The sequence below is a fragment of the Puma concolor genome, chromosome D3 (assembly GCF_028749965.1).
Source record: "Puma concolor isolate L17-30 chromosome D3, mPumCon1.1.hap2, whole genome shotgun sequence".
In the NCBI taxonomy this organism is placed as follows: domain Eukaryota; kingdom Metazoa; phylum Chordata; class Mammalia; order Carnivora; family Felidae; genus Puma; species Puma concolor.
The window spans coordinates 20,088,476-20,103,183 of NC_141678.1; the positions used below are offsets into that span (position 1 = coordinate 20,088,476).

The 14,708-nt window shown below is 46.3% G+C and overlaps 1 protein-coding gene, 3 long non-coding RNA genes and 1 pseudogene across 9 annotated transcripts in view; 3 read left to right on the forward strand and 2 right to left on the reverse strand.

The window, feature by feature from the left end:
* Positions 1-14,708, forward strand: part of LOC147575369 (uncharacterized) — a 473,279-nt gene that overhangs the window by 110,549 nt on the left and 348,022 nt on the right. The window lies entirely within an intron of this gene.
* Positions 1-14,708, reverse strand: part of LOC112870219 (immunoglobulin lambda-1 light chain-like) — a 169,571-nt gene that overhangs the window by 103,023 nt on the left and 51,840 nt on the right. The gene's annotated exons all lie outside the window — the stretch shown is intronic.
* LOC147575370 (uncharacterized) overlaps positions 1-14,708 on the forward strand; it is a 284,866-nt gene that overhangs the window by 100,582 nt on the left and 169,576 nt on the right. The window lies entirely within an intron of this gene.
* Positions 1-14,708, reverse strand: part of LOC147575371 (immunoglobulin lambda variable 5-52-like) — a 447,861-nt pseudogene that overhangs the window by 98,130 nt on the left and 335,023 nt on the right. The gene's annotated exons all lie outside the window — the stretch shown is intronic.
* The window catches only part of LOC147575375 (uncharacterized), a 156,095-nt gene continuing 144,148 nt past the window's right edge, over positions 2,762-14,708 (forward strand). The window contains exons 1-3 of one of the 4 annotated variants that reach the window (XR_015242335.1): positions 2,762-2,887; positions 4,657-5,472; positions 7,742-7,906. This is a non-coding gene — a long non-coding RNA (uncharacterized LOC147575375). Of the gene's footprint in view, positions 2,888-4,656; positions 5,473-7,085; positions 7,321-7,741; positions 7,907-14,708 lie in introns of those variants that run through there. The other 3 variants (XR_015242336.1, XR_015242338.1, XR_015242337.1) reach the window with 3 other exon arrangements.

The window sequence follows — 14,708 nt, forward strand, 5'->3', positions numbered from 1 at the left end:
TAGAGTGACCTTTTCAGGATCCTTTAACCTGAAAAATTCCTGGAAATATTATTTTAGTCTTAGGAATTCCCACAAAAAATTGTCTTTCTAGTTTTCCAGGTCCATAAGCAAGTCGCAGATGGAATAATACAAGTATACTTACCATGCTTTTCTAGGACACAATGATTCTCTGTCCTGTGTCTCCCCATCCCCACGGAGGTATCACTGTGATTTAGAAAGGAGTGGGAATAGGGGAAGCTTCTGTTTTTCCTTCTTTAAAATTTTTTTAAGTTTATTTGTTTTGAGAGAGGGAGAGAGAGAGAACGAGCAGGGGAGGGGCAGAGAGACAGGGAGAGAGAAATCCGTGCAGTCTCCCCACCATCAGCGTGGAGCCCCATGCATGGTTTGAACTCACAAACTGCGGGGCGCCTGGGTGGCGCAGTCGGTTGGGCGTCTGACTTCAGCCAGGTCACGATCTCGCGGTCCGTGGGTTCGAGCCCCGCGTCAGGCTCTGGGCTGATGGCTCGGAGCCTGAAGCCTGTTTCCGATTCTGTGTCTCCCTCTCTCTCTGCCCCTCCCCCGTTCATGCTCTGTCTCTCTCTGTCCCAAAAAAAAATAAATAAACGTTGAAAAAAAAAAATTTGAACTCACAAACTGCAAGATCATGACATTAGCCAAAATCAAGAGTCAGACGCTTAACGGGCTGAGTCACCCAGGTGCCCCTGCTCTTCCTTCTTAATAAATTCATCATCTGTCATTTTGACTTCATGCAATTGCTCTAAAAGTCAATTTCAAAACCACAAGCCAAAGAATCTTGAAGAGAAATTCAGTGCATGATACAACTTTGTTGACATCTTGGAAAAGATCTTTATCCTGGAATGACAGGTGATGTCCAATTGCAGATGTGGACCCTGCAGGGTCAGCACAGGGGTGGTGTGAGGCCATGTGGGTCCCACCTGAGCTAAGGGTTAGACCTGCCTGGTGCAGGTGATGGTATTTGGGGCAGTGGGAGGACAGTGGGGCCAGGAGAGAGTCCCCACATGGGACCTAAGTGGGTATCTGCATTTCTTCCACAGTTTCTGTAAAACCTAAGGAGGGAAGAGCCTGGGGCAGTAGAGGCCTGGTTCCCTCTTCACAAAGCCTCAGACAGTCCTTCAGGATGTGGGGACACCTCATCCAGGAAATCAGGGGAGGCACAGCCCCTGGGGCCCATCCAGGCTGGCTGTACCCAAGGGAAGAGGAATTTCCGCAGGACTGTGCTGTCTGAGACAACTGTGTCCTCTCTTTTGTGACATGTGATTACATCTGGGGCCCATGTAATGTATGATGACACCCTAAAGCCTCATTATATAGTATAATATGTCAGTACAGTCCCCACGAGTCAGTATAGCTCTCTACTGTTCGGTATGATATACAGATACTGAGGACAGAGAACCTGCTGGAGTCTCCCACTGTGCAGGGGCTGGGCCAGGACCAGGGAAGGCTCCTGACCCTAAGGCCTGACCTACACCTGCCCAGAGAGCCAATGCGAGTAAATGCCAGGCCAGGGATGGCAGGTTTGTGTCTCACTTCCTCATTTATCTGTGTCACAATGAATTACTACCAGTTGTCCCCTGTCATGGGAAATGGCACAGAAATGGTCAGCCTTGTCTTGGCACAGGGTTTGTCTGATTCTCAGGGTGGCCATGTCCCCAAGTAGGATCCTCAGAATTAGTCAGGGATTCCTAAGGGTCCTTCACTGTCTTTATATATATCTGGCTTGGGGTCCTGACTTGGCTTCTGCTGGTTCCAAGATGCAGATTCATGCATGAGCTTCTCTAGAGAGCAGGGGGTCCTGGATCTGGCCAGGGCTACTGACATGGGCAGGGTCTGGCTCGGGTTGTAAGAGGCACAGAGCCTGTATGAGAGGAGAGGAGAGGGGGCTGAAGGAAGTAAGGTCCATTCCCTCTAAGGTTTTCTGAGCTGACTCAGAGTTTGGGACAGACCCAGCTCCGGTCCTATGGAGGCCAAGTGTGTGGGCTGAGGCTGGGACAATACCTGTTCAGAGAGTGAAGAGAAGGAGAAGGGGTCTAGGCCATGAAGAAGATGTCCCAGAGCTGTGCCTCCTGAGACTCCACAGATGGGGCAGGGTCCCCCGGCCCTGTTACTCTACAAAGGCATTACCTGCCTAGGTCTAAAATCAGACGAGCCTGCTCTGGCCACCCGAGGAGGCAGCTGAGGTTGTCAGAAGACAGAGAATCCAGAGGAACAGAGAGGAGTGTTCTTACCCCAAGCCCACACCCTCAGCCCCACAACCTGCTCTCCTAGGCCAAAGGAAATCCTATACAACTTCGGGAGCTCCATGGAGGGCTCTGCCATGGCTGTGACCTGCAGTGGTCACCACTAGCTCAGCTTCTGCTGGCCTCTGAGCCCTCTCTTCTCTGCCCAGCATCAGTTCAGAAGGGGTATCTCCTCCCATGGGGCAGGGAGGCCTGCAGTTTATAGGACCATGGAGTGAGCCAGGCGAGGCTGAGATTCCGTATTCTGCAGACTCTTGGTGCCAGACCCCCTTCTGTCCATTCCTCGGTGTCTGTGGAAGCTGGGTCCTGGGGTCGGGACCACATGGAGCTGAGTGCAGGGCACACCTGGGGAGGAGCCTGGGAGCAGGGACAAGTCCTGACTGCTACACTGACTGAGCTCCAGACTGAGTACTGTTCATCCTCCCAACCTGAAGATCACTCATGGTGAATATTTTACAAGGAGCTGACAGGTGCCTATACTCAGCCCCCTGGCCCACACATTATGATGTTTCTCATTCCCAGGAGCCTGAGAGGCAGGGATAGTTCAGGTCCCCATTGCGTGGATGACATCATGATCCTCCATATGGGCACCTCTGTGCCGTCCCAGAGAGCAGCATGTCAGAACTCCGGTAATTTCTCCTTTGTGTCTTGTACACGGAATGTGTATAGACTAAGACCTATTTTCTCCTCTTGCGTGTGGTTTTCTGGACCCCAGACTCTGTCGCTGACAGCCTCTGACTAGTGCTTGGCATAGAACTGGGCACATAGCGGGGGCTCAACACTGCTGGAGGAATGAGCCAACATCAACCATAACCTCTGAGTCTAAACATGAGCGTCATGGTTATAGTCATGTGCCTTACTTCCCCCTCACAGACACATGAGGTAATAAGTCATGTGACTAATTAACTAACAAGCTAACTAATCATGTAATAGAAGCAACGATTGTTAGTGAATAGGAGAATAGGCTGAATCAGACATGGTGTGCTCACTGAGGAGAGAGGGGAGGAGAAAGCATGTGGGGTCCAGGTGATGGGTCAGGACACAGTCTCTAAGCACACACAGAGGTGGGCTCCTTCCCTGCTGGAGGGGCTGGAGGAAGGCTGGGTGGGGCTGACCCTGCTCCTGCCTGAATGGAGCTGCAGACTTTCCCTGGGCACGTGGAAGTGACTAGCAGGAGGAGGCCCCGGGTCTGAGTGCCTGTCTGGTCCCAAAGAACGTTCTGCGTTGTCCAGTGGGAGTTATCTGCGTGCACAGTGTATATTCAGTCAGCGTGTCAGGGCCTGATTTCCGGCACCATCTTCCCTCACAGGACTGAACTAAGTATGAGGAGGAGTATTAATTAGATCCTAGTCTTGGTGTAAAGAGTGTTGCAACGGGGAGTATGCAGGGTCCTGAGGGAATATTCAGCACAGGACTGTCACTCAGTCCTTGGGCCTGGCTGGACACCCTGAGGAAGTACTTTGAATTGAGAGGGAAGCATGATTTGCTGGTAACAGCTAAGCACGGATACCCAAGCATCTTGTGCAGCGAGCTTTGGGGGGCAGGAAACCAGGTGGAGTATGTATGGGGTGGCAGAAAGGGGTTTATTAGAAGGCATGAAGATCTTTGATGGCTTGAGGCCCGGGCTCCTTCAGGGCTCCAGAGCTGGGGGTTATGACAGCGTTAGACTTGCTCTGAAGCCTAGACATGTTCAGAGAGGTCAGGCTGCCAGAGTTGGAGCCTGGGGTCTCCCGAGGTGTGATTCCTGACTCCACCCTTGGCCATGTGGGGCTGTGCCAGGAACTGTTAGTAGCAGGAGACATAATTACATCCCCAGTGTCCCTGCTACCTGCTACCTCAGGGAGATGGTGACTGTCTGGGTGACCCCAGATACTTGGGGAGGCTGAGTTAGGACAGACTGGTTCCAGCCCTGACGGGAGGGAGCAAATGGACAAGCAGGGATGCAGGGCCCCATCCCCACAGGCCCTGGATGGGAGAGAGCAGGACATCTGTGCCTCACACTGTGCCTCCCTGTGGGCCTCTCACCCGTGCTGGGAGCAGCGGGGGAGCAGGAGTGAGGCCACGCAGAGTGTGGTCCTGGGAGGATCAGCACCACAGACCCCCTGGGAGCTGTTCCGCATGCAGATGCCTGAGCCCCACCCCAACCTGCTGCAGCTGCAGCTGCATCTGGTGAAGCGCCCCTAGGCCGCCCCCTTGGGGGACAGGGTGCTCACCCAGTTTCACAGGCTCGCTGTAAACCACCATGGAAAATTTCACTTCCTCTGCTGGTCTCCCCATGTCCTTTCTGGCCACCTGGGTCTTGGGGCTTAACTGTCCTGCCTCGGTCAACGAGCTTGACTCAGATTCTAGACCCTGTAGTAATGTGGGAAACATAGGTAAGACTAGCCTTTTTCACCAGCCCCATGGGATGATCGAGTTCCCAGTAGCATATTGACTGCACTGCTCTGGTGGTGGAGAATGCACCATGACTCCTCCTGCCTCATCCTGGGAGTGAGTCGTCAGGTAAAGAGGGGGCACTGGATGGGATGATCCATGATGATTATCAAGGGGGGGGAGAGTTTCTACTACACAACTAGGGTGAGAATGTATGGATTCAGGAGATCCCCTAATTTTCCCTGGGTCTGTGATCACAGTCACTCAGGCTCTCTGTCTGCAGTTAACACCCAGGCCCAGACAAGCAGGGAAGCCTAGTTCTGTCAGCCCTAAATCCACTCCTGATTCTCCCTGTGCAGAGATGCCTGGAGAGCTAGGTAGGACCAGTACTTGAGGACCTTAGATCTGGGGATCTGGACCGGGCCTGCTCACGGTCCACAGACATCCTGGGCCTGGAGGAGATGTAACACAGACTGGAAAGGAGTTTGTGTCTCACTTCCCCATCTTCCTGTGTCACTGTGAGCATCACTACTGCTGTCCCACACCTGACAATAATAGTCAGCCTCGTCCTCGGCCCGGGCCCCGCTGATGGTCAGGGTGGCCGTGTTCCCCGAGTTGGTGCCTGAGAATCGGTCGGGGATTCCTGAGGGCCGGTTGCTATCATTATAGATAATCAGCACAGGGGTTTGGCCTGACTTCTGCTGGTACCAGTGAACACTTTTGCTTTCAATGTTGTTTCCTCCACAGGTGATCCTGGCCGTCTGTCCCAGGCTCACCGACACTGAGGGGGGCTGAGTCAGCACATAGGAGGCTACAGAACCTGCAAGAGAGAAAAGGAGAGGTGGGTTTCTAGCTTCGGTTTCATTCTGAGGACACTCCCACCTGCCTGGCTGATCTCCAGGGATTCTCTGCCCCCCCCCCCCCCCACTTTCTCAGCCCTTTGGACCCATGGACCTGGCTGGCAGATGGAGTTTTTAAACAAAAGAGGCCACCATCATTATTCTCTGGGTAGAGACAGCCACTCAGGACTCACACAGAGTGAGTGAGCACAGTGGGAAAATTTCACCCCTCCAGACTTTTCATTAGCATCCTACCCCCCACAGGCAGCCCTCTTCTGAATCAGGCTCGTCTCAGAACCTTGCTGCTAGGGTGGGTATGAACCAGGGCTCAGCACCTGTGCAGTAAGTGAGGAGGCTGAGGATGAGAGGGGTCCAGGCCATGGTGGAGGTGCCCTGATTCTGCTCCCGAGGTCCTGAGGCTGGGTAGGGTTCCTCCCCAGCCTGACTTATCCCCTTGCTGGAGACACCTGCTGTTCATGCAAATCAGCTGTGGCTCAGGGGCTGCTGCTGAGGGGCTGTGTGGTTTCAGAGAGAGGCTCAGTCCCAAGAGACAAGGAGAGGACAGGGGAAACCCCTTGGAGACCCACCCTCAGCCCAGGGTACTGTGCTTCTTCACTCTCTGGTCTCATGGTTGAATCTGACTTTTCAACACCGTGTTTTGTCCTGTCTTTGCTCTTGGGAGACCCTAGGAGGGAGACAGATCTGAGAGACACTGAATCAGAATTTACAGCCGTGTTAAAGGTGATACAGCAGAAAACCTACACCTTTTCCCTCAGGTGTCAGGTCATGGTGACTAACGCCCCCTGCATCTTAGAATCCCTGATGCCGGGCTCCCCTCTTGTCCAAGCGGCTTTGCCTGGTGATCTCTGTTGTCCCTTTTTGGCCGCCCTACACTGGTTGTGGAGGTGGAGGGAAGTCCTTTGTCCAGATGAAGATTCAGAACCCACTGCTCAGATCCTGATTCCCTGATCCATGGACTGCTGACCCCAGGGGAGGACTTGCTCTTCTCTTTGTGGATACTTCCAGCCTCAAGACCAGGCAGGTGGGGATCAGGTTCTCCATGAAAATAGGAAGAGGATCAATTGAGGAGAAGATGGGGCCCCTTGAGGACTCATAGCATATATCTCTAGGGGGGTGGGTGGTCATATGTGGGGTTATAGGACTTGGCACCTGGGGAACCCAGGACTCAGGGACTGCCTCTTCCTGGTGCAGGCAGGTGGTGCAGCAAAATAGGGTGGTGGTGGCTCCAGCTCCAAGGACAGAGACACAAGAACTTTATCCAACAACATTCACTCAGACCCACGTTGGTCTAGTGGACATTTCATCCTGTAAGTCAGTGTGAAGAAAGCCTAGTCCCTGCCTCAGAGTTTCCATGTTATAGATGGGGCAGCATAATGGACACACTTGTTTTGGTGATACAGCAGACAGTCTCTACCACCTTCTACCTGTATCATGACTTCTATATTCATTCAATAGCCAGACCATCGCTATTCTGAGGTCCCTCAGAGAACTCACCCTGTGGCCTAGCACTTGCCCATAGAAGTGTCAGTGTCTGGAATACTTTCCCGAGACATGTCCTCTCATGAAGGAAAGAAACAGACTGGGTTTATGGAGTGCCTTTCCTCTTGAACATAGAGGATATGATAGCTGGAGCTGCAGCAGCCATCCTGATGTCTGTCGTCAACAAGAATGAAAAGCAAGGCCTCCATAGTAGTGATGGTGGAAAAGAAAGTGAGAAGATTTGGAACCTCATGGAATTGGTGAATACCTGGAGAGACACCATCTGATCCAGAACTTATTATCAGAGGAGAAAATAGTCTCCTGTTTGTTCCTGTGTCTGATCATCATGTGTATGTTTTTCATTATTACAAATCAATTGCCACAAGTCAATCAATTAGTCAAATAATGATTGGGGGAAAAGTTCAGTAGTAGGTAATGTGCAGACGGAGATCTGACAAAATGACAGGCAGATACTGTGTGGTTGGAAGTGGTTGGAAGAGGCCTCTTGGGGGAGGTGACATTGGAGCTGCTGTCAGGATGGGAAGAAGGAACAGGTACCAGGTGTGTGTTTGGAGACAGCAGAGTTAGGGTCTGCAGGGCAGATTTCTGTTAGTCTGAGGGTGAAGGGGCAGTGAGAACCTAAGGTGACTAGGAATCTGAACTAGTTCAATTTCAAGGTGATATTTTCTCCTAAGTTAAAAATTTCAGGGCTGCAGTGATATGTTTTCAGAATTTATTTTGCCGTTTGTTTCCACTTTTACTGAACCGCAGGTGTGATTCCTGTGTGAATTTCCCAGAAAACTGGAGACGAAGCATCAGCCTTTTTGTAGCTGATGTTGAGGCTTATCTGCTGGGTCACCTTGTTGACATATGACAGTGACCACATTGCAATGGCTGCACCTTTCATCCTCCTTCAGCTTCTGACTCCTGTGCCAGGTATGTGTTTCAGTATGATACCAAATTTCTGTTACACATCCTTTAATATTATATATTTATGCATGTACACATATATGAATATACTTAGGAATATGTGTATGTATATATATTTATATATTTCTGCTGTTTGTATGTTTATATATGTATATATATATTTATATATCCCATCTGTATGTATATATATATGTATAAAGTGTGTTTCATATATATATATCTCCACTTTATGACAAATGACAAGTGAGCATGGTTACCATAATGAACATTAGGGCCAAATTAGTAATTAGAATCATTGACAAAGATCATTGGTGTGAGATGCTCCTGAGCAAAAGAACTTCAGCCCCGGGTCTAGGTCTTTCTTGAAGTGGAGAGGGAGAGGCTGAGGGCGAGTGCTCGGGGTGTCTCTAGACATGTTCATCCCAGAGGAGTCAGCCTCCAGGAACACCGGTGGACAGTGAGGGCATTGGCATTTCCCAAGGGAAGCATTAATAGTGTCAGGACATCCATCAGTGTACTGGGTGACATTGTGTGTCTGACCCTCTCAGAACATGGTTCCTACGGCCTGAGGAGATAGGATGCATCATCCCAATTTTCTTCTGATGAGTGAACCTTGGACACCTGCTGACTCCCAGGTCTGGTGTCCCTGTGAGGCTCCACCTGGGCAGCTCAAGCCTCCGTCCTGCTCCTCCTGATGCAGCTCTGCTGCCCCCTGCTGGTGGAGGAGACTCAGACCAGGAGCTTCCCTCCTGCGGGTCAGGTCACCCCACAGTACTTGTCAACTTCTCAGGCAGCTGCCACCTCTTGCCAGCCCAGCCCAGCACAATCAGGCTACTTACAAAATGCATGGAGGCAGGGCAGCACAATTCCTGTATGTGTTCCAGCATTGAAATGCCCTGGACTGGCCTATTGTTACAAAAGAGAGCACAGGGTAAACTGGAATGCATTTACAGAGGGTCATGGTCTGGGAAACCTATGTGATATCTTATAGCCACCCCTTTTTCTGTCCATTTAGGTATCCAGACTGATGTTTCCACATTAAAGTTAGTGCAATTGGGACATGGTGTGAATAGGTGTTGCCCCTAGTATTAATGTTCACGTGTGCACCAAAATTTTTTATTATTATTATTACAATCTCTACCGTTCCTGTATTTATTACAACCCACACCTCTGGGAGTTTTGGTGGGAGGACATCTACACTAGCATAATTGGTGGCTTGGATGAATTTGGAATTCTACTAATTCAGACCTGGACATACAATTTCACATCATACACATTACATTTTTGCTATGTGGGGGCGTGGCCTGGGTCCTGCTGGCTCTTCTATACATTATTGTATGCTCCTCTCTCTCCGAGCAGGTGGGAGTGACAGGATTCTCATGGTCACTCTAATGGGGATAGGTGAGTGTTATAGGGGACCATAGGGTCTGCTGATTCAGGAGATTTGGCAGCTAGTTCTCAGGGGTCTCACCCCAGCTCATCCCTTGGGCTGAGCTCAGGATCAGAGCCATGTGCAGGGTCCAGTGGGGACTGAGCCTGTGGGCAGGCCTGACAGACAACATCTGGGCAGAGAGTGAGGAAGGAGAGCAGGAGGGTCCAAGTCAGGTGGGGACCCCAAAGCTCTGTCTCCTGAGCCCGTAGCTGAGCCTGACCACATCAAGCCTCACTCATAACCCGAGTGGTCCCTGTGAAAATGCTCCTTCTCAGGCTGGTGTAGAGCATCTCTGTGCTTCTGGATGGGCTTCATGAATCTGGTTCATGTGGAGCTGTGCTCACCTCTGGGCTCTCCTAGAGGAGCTCGGGTCACTCTGTGTTTGAAAAGTCTTAAAGCCTGGAGGAAGAGAAGGGGAACTTGAGGGCATTTCTGTAGCTGTTCTCATGAATAATGTACTGTGATCATTTGTTTCCATGTTTTTATGGTAAAATAAACATGATAAAATTCCCCATCCCAACTGTTCTTCAGTGTTCAATTCACGTTCCCAGTTTGTCTTTCTGTTCCCTGTGAATTTTTTATGTTCCACATTGTGCAGCAGAATTCATTGGGAACTTATCCCAGGCTTGTGCTTAGATTTTAGTGTCTTTTATTTACTATATGTTTTTTATATGCAGCCTATACTTGGGTGATACCATTAATCTCAATTTGAATCTCTGTCTTTTAATTGTGGTGTTTACACCATTTTAAAAATTTTAATTTATTTTCTTAATTTCCATTCAAGTTAGTTATCATATAGTGCAACAATGATTTCAGAAGTAGATTCCTTAATGCCTCTTGCCCATTTAGCCCATCCCCCCTCCCACAATCCCTCCAGGATTTAAGAGTCTCTTATGTTTTGTCCCCCCTCTGTTTTTTTATTAATTTTTGCTTCCCTTCCCTTATGTTCATCTGTTTTGTATCTTAAGTCCTCATATGAGTGAATTCATATGATATTTGTCTTTCTATGGCTGACTAATTTCGCTTGGCATTATACCTTTTAGCTCCATCCAGTAGTTGCAAATGGCAAGATTTCATTCTTTTTGATTGCTGAGTAATACTCCATTGTATATAGATACCACATCTTCGTTCTCCATTCATCCATTGATGGACATTTGGGCTTTTTCCATTCTTTGGCTATTGTTGATAGAGCTGCTATAAGCATTGGGGTGCACGTGCCCCTTCAAAACAGCACACCTGTATCCCTTGGATAAATACCTAGTAGTGCAATTGCTGGATTGTAGGTATTTCTATTTTTAATTTTTTAAAGAACCTCCATACTGTTTTCCAGAGTGGCTGCACAAGTTTGTATTCCTACCAGAAGTGCAAAAGAGATCCTCTTTCTTCACATCCTCACCAACATCTGTTGTTGCCTGAGTTGTTAATGTTAGCCATTCTGACAGGTGTGAGGTGGTATCTCATTGTGGTTTTGATTTGCATTTCCCTGATGATGAGTGACGTTGAGCATTTTTTCATGTGTCAGTTGGCCATCTGGATGTCTTCTTTGCAGAAGTGTTTATTCATGTATTTTTCCCATTTCTTCACTGTATTGTTTGATTTTTGGGTGTTGAGTTTGATAAGTTCTCTATAGAGTTTGTATACTAACCCTTTGTCTGATATGTCATTTGCAAATATTTTCTACTATTCTGTCAGTTGCCTTTTAGTTTTGCTGATTGTTTCCTTCACTGTGCAGAAGCTTTTTATTTTGTTGAGGTCCCAATAGTTCATTTTTGCTTTTGTTTCCCTTGCCTGTGGAGACGTGTTGAGTAAGAAGTTGCTGCGGCCAAGGTCAAAGAGGTTTTTTGCCTGCTTTCTCTTCTAGGATTTTGAGGGCTTCCTGTCTTACATTGAGGTCTTTCATCCATTTTGAGTTTATTTTTGGGTATGCTGTAAGAAAATGGTCCAGGTTCATTCTTCTGCATGCCGCTGTCCATTTTTCCCAGCACCACTTGCTGAAGAGACTGTCTTTATTCCATTGGATATTCTTTCCTACTTTGTCAAAGATTAGTTGGCCATACATTTGTGGGTCCATTTCTGGGTTTTCTATTCTGTTCCATTGATCTGAGTGTCTGACAGTACCATACTGTCTTGATGATTACAGCTTTGTAGTGTAGCTTGAAGTCCAGGATTGTGATGCCTTCTGCTTTTTTTTTGTCAAGACTGCTTTAGCTCTTCGGGGTCTTTTCTGGTTCCATACAAATTTTAGGATTGTTTGTTCTAGCTCTGTGAAGAATGCTGGTGTTATTTTGATAGGTATTGCATTGAATATGTAGACTGCTTTGGGTAGTATTGACATTTTAACAATATTTGTTCTTCCTATCCAGGAGCATGGAATATTTTTCCATTTTTTGGTGCCTTCTTCAATTTCTTTCATAAGCTTTCTATGGTTTTCAGTATATAGATTTTTCACCTCTTTGTTAGATTTATTCCTGGTATGTTATGGTTTTTGGTGCAATTGTAAATGGGATTGATTCCTTGATTTTTCTTTCTGTCACTTCATTATTGGTGTATAGGAATGCAACCGATTTCTGTTGCTTTGATTTTATATCCTGCCACTTTGCTGAATTCATGGATCAGTTCTAGCAGTTTTTTGGTGTAATCTTTTGGGTTTTCCATATAAAGTATCATGTCATTTGTGAAGAGTGAATATTTGACCTCCTCCTGGCCAATTTGGATGCCTTTTGTTTCTTTGTGTTGTCTGATTGCTGAGGCTAAGACTTCCAATACTATGTTGAATAACAGTGGCGAGAGTGGACATCCCTATCTTGTTCCTGACCTTAGGGGGAAAGCTCTCAGTTTTTCCCCATTGAGGATGATATTAGCGTTGGGTCGTTCTTATATGGTTTTTATGATCTTGAGGTATGATCCTTCTGTCCCTACTTTCTTGAGGGTTTTTATCAAGAAAGGATGCTGTAATTTGTCAAATGCTTCCTCTGCATCTATTGAGAGGATCATGTGGTTCTTGTCCTTTCTTTTATTGATGTGATGAATTACATGATTTTTTTGCAAATATTGAACCAGCCCTACATCCCAGGTATAAATCCCATTTGGTCGTGGTGAATATTTTTTTTTAATGTATTGTTGAATCCGATTGGCTAATATCTTGTTGAGGATTTTTGCATCCATGTTCATCAGGGAAATTGGTCTATAGTTCTCCTTTTTAGGGGGTTCTTTGTCTGGTTTTAGAATCAAGATAATGCTGGCTTCATAGAAAGAGTTTGGAAGTTTTCCTTCCATTTCTATTTCTTTGGAACAGCTTCAAGAGAATAGGTGTTAACTCTTCCTTAAATGTTTGGTAGAATTTCCCTGGAAAGCCATCTGGCCCTGAACTCTTGTGCTTTGGGAGATTTTTGACTACTAGTTTGATTTCTTTACTGATTATGGGTCTATTCAAATTTTCTATTTCTTCCTGTTTCAGTTTTGGTAGTTTATATGTTTCTAGGAATTTGTCCATTTCTTCCAGATTTCCCATTTTATTGGCATATAATTGCTCATAATATTCTCTTATTATTGTTTGTATTTCTGCTCTGTTGCTTGTGATCTCTCCTCTTTCATTCTTCATTTTATTTATTTGAGTCCTTTCCTTCTTCTTTTTGATCAAACTGGCTAGTGGTTTATAAATTTTGTTAATTCTTTCAAAGAACCAGCCTCTGGTTTCATTGATGTGTTCTACTGTTTTTTTTTCTTTTTTCTTTTAGTTTCGATAGCATTGATTTCTGCTCTAATCTTTATTATTTCCTGTCTTCTGCTGGTTTTGGGTTTTATTTGCTGTTCTTTTTCCAGCTCTTAAGGTGTAAGGTTAGTTTGTCTATCTGAAACCTTTCTTCCTTCTTTAGGAAGGCCTGGATTGCTATGTACTTCCCTCTTATGACTGCCTTCGCTGCATCCCAGAGGTTTTGGTCGGTGTGTTATCATTTTCATTTGCTTTCATGTACTTTTTAATTTCCTCTTTAACTTCTTGCTAGCCCATTCATTCTTTAGTAGGATGTTCTCTAGTCTCCAAGTATTTGTTATCTTTCCAAATTTTTTCTTGTGGTTGACTTCTAGTTTCACAGCCTTGTGGTCTGAAAATCTGCATGGCATGATCTCAATCTTTTTGCATTTGTTGAGGGCTGATTTGTGTCCCAGTATGTGATCTATTTTGGAGAACATTCCATGTGCACTGGAGAAGAATATATATTCCACTGCTTTACAATGAAATGTTCTGAATATATCTGTTAAGTCCATCTGGTCCAGTGTGTCATTCAAAGCCATTGTTTCCTTGTTGATTTTCTGTTTAGATGATCTGTCCATTGCTGTAAGTGAGGTGTCAAAGTCCCCTGCTGTTATGGCATTATTATCAATGAGTTTCTTTATGTTTGTGATTGATTTATATATATGGATGCTTGCACATTTGGAGCATAAATGTTTACAATTGTTAGATCTTCTTGGTGGATGGACCCCTCAATTATGATATAATATCCTTCTTCATCTCCTGTTCCAGTCTTTATTTTAAAGTCTTGACTGTCTGATATAAGTATGGCTACTCTGGCTTTCTTTTGTTGGCCATTAGCATGATAGATGGTTCTCCATCCCCTTACTTTCAATCTGAAGGTGTCTTTAGGTCTAAAGTGGGTCTCTTGTAAACAGCATATAGATGGATCTTGTTTTCTTATCCATTCTGTTACCCTATGTCTTTTGATTAGAGCATTTAGTCCATTGATGTTTAGGGTGAGTACTGAAAGATATGAGTTTATTGCCATTATGTTCTTGTGGAGTTGGAGTTTCTGGTGGTGTTCTCTGGTCCTTTCTAGTCTTTGTTGCTTTTGGTCTTTTTTTTTTTTTTTTTTTTTTTTTCATTTTGTCTTTTCTCCTCTCAGAGAGTCCCCCTTCAAATTTCTTGCAGGGCTGGTTTAGTGGTTATGATCTCCTCTAATTTTTGCTTGTCTGGGAAACTTGAACCTCTCCTTCTATTTTGAATGATAACCTTGCTGGATAAAGAATTCTTGGCTGCATATTTTTTCCAATTCAGCACATTGAATACATCCTTCCACTCCTTTCTGTTCTGCCAAGTTTCTGCTGCAAACCTGATCTGCCTTCCCTTGTAGGTTAAGGACTTTTTTTCCCCTTGCTCCTTTCATGATTCTTTCCTTGCCTGAGTATTTTGTAAATTTGACTATGATATGCCTTATTAATGGTCGGTTTTTGTTGAATCTAATGTGAGTCCTCTGTGCTTCCTGGATTTTGATGTCCGTGTCTTTCCCTAGGTTGGGGAAGTTTTCTGCTATGATTTGCTCACATAACCCTTCTACCCCTTTTTCTCTCTCTTCATCTTCTGGGACTCCTGTGATTCTGATG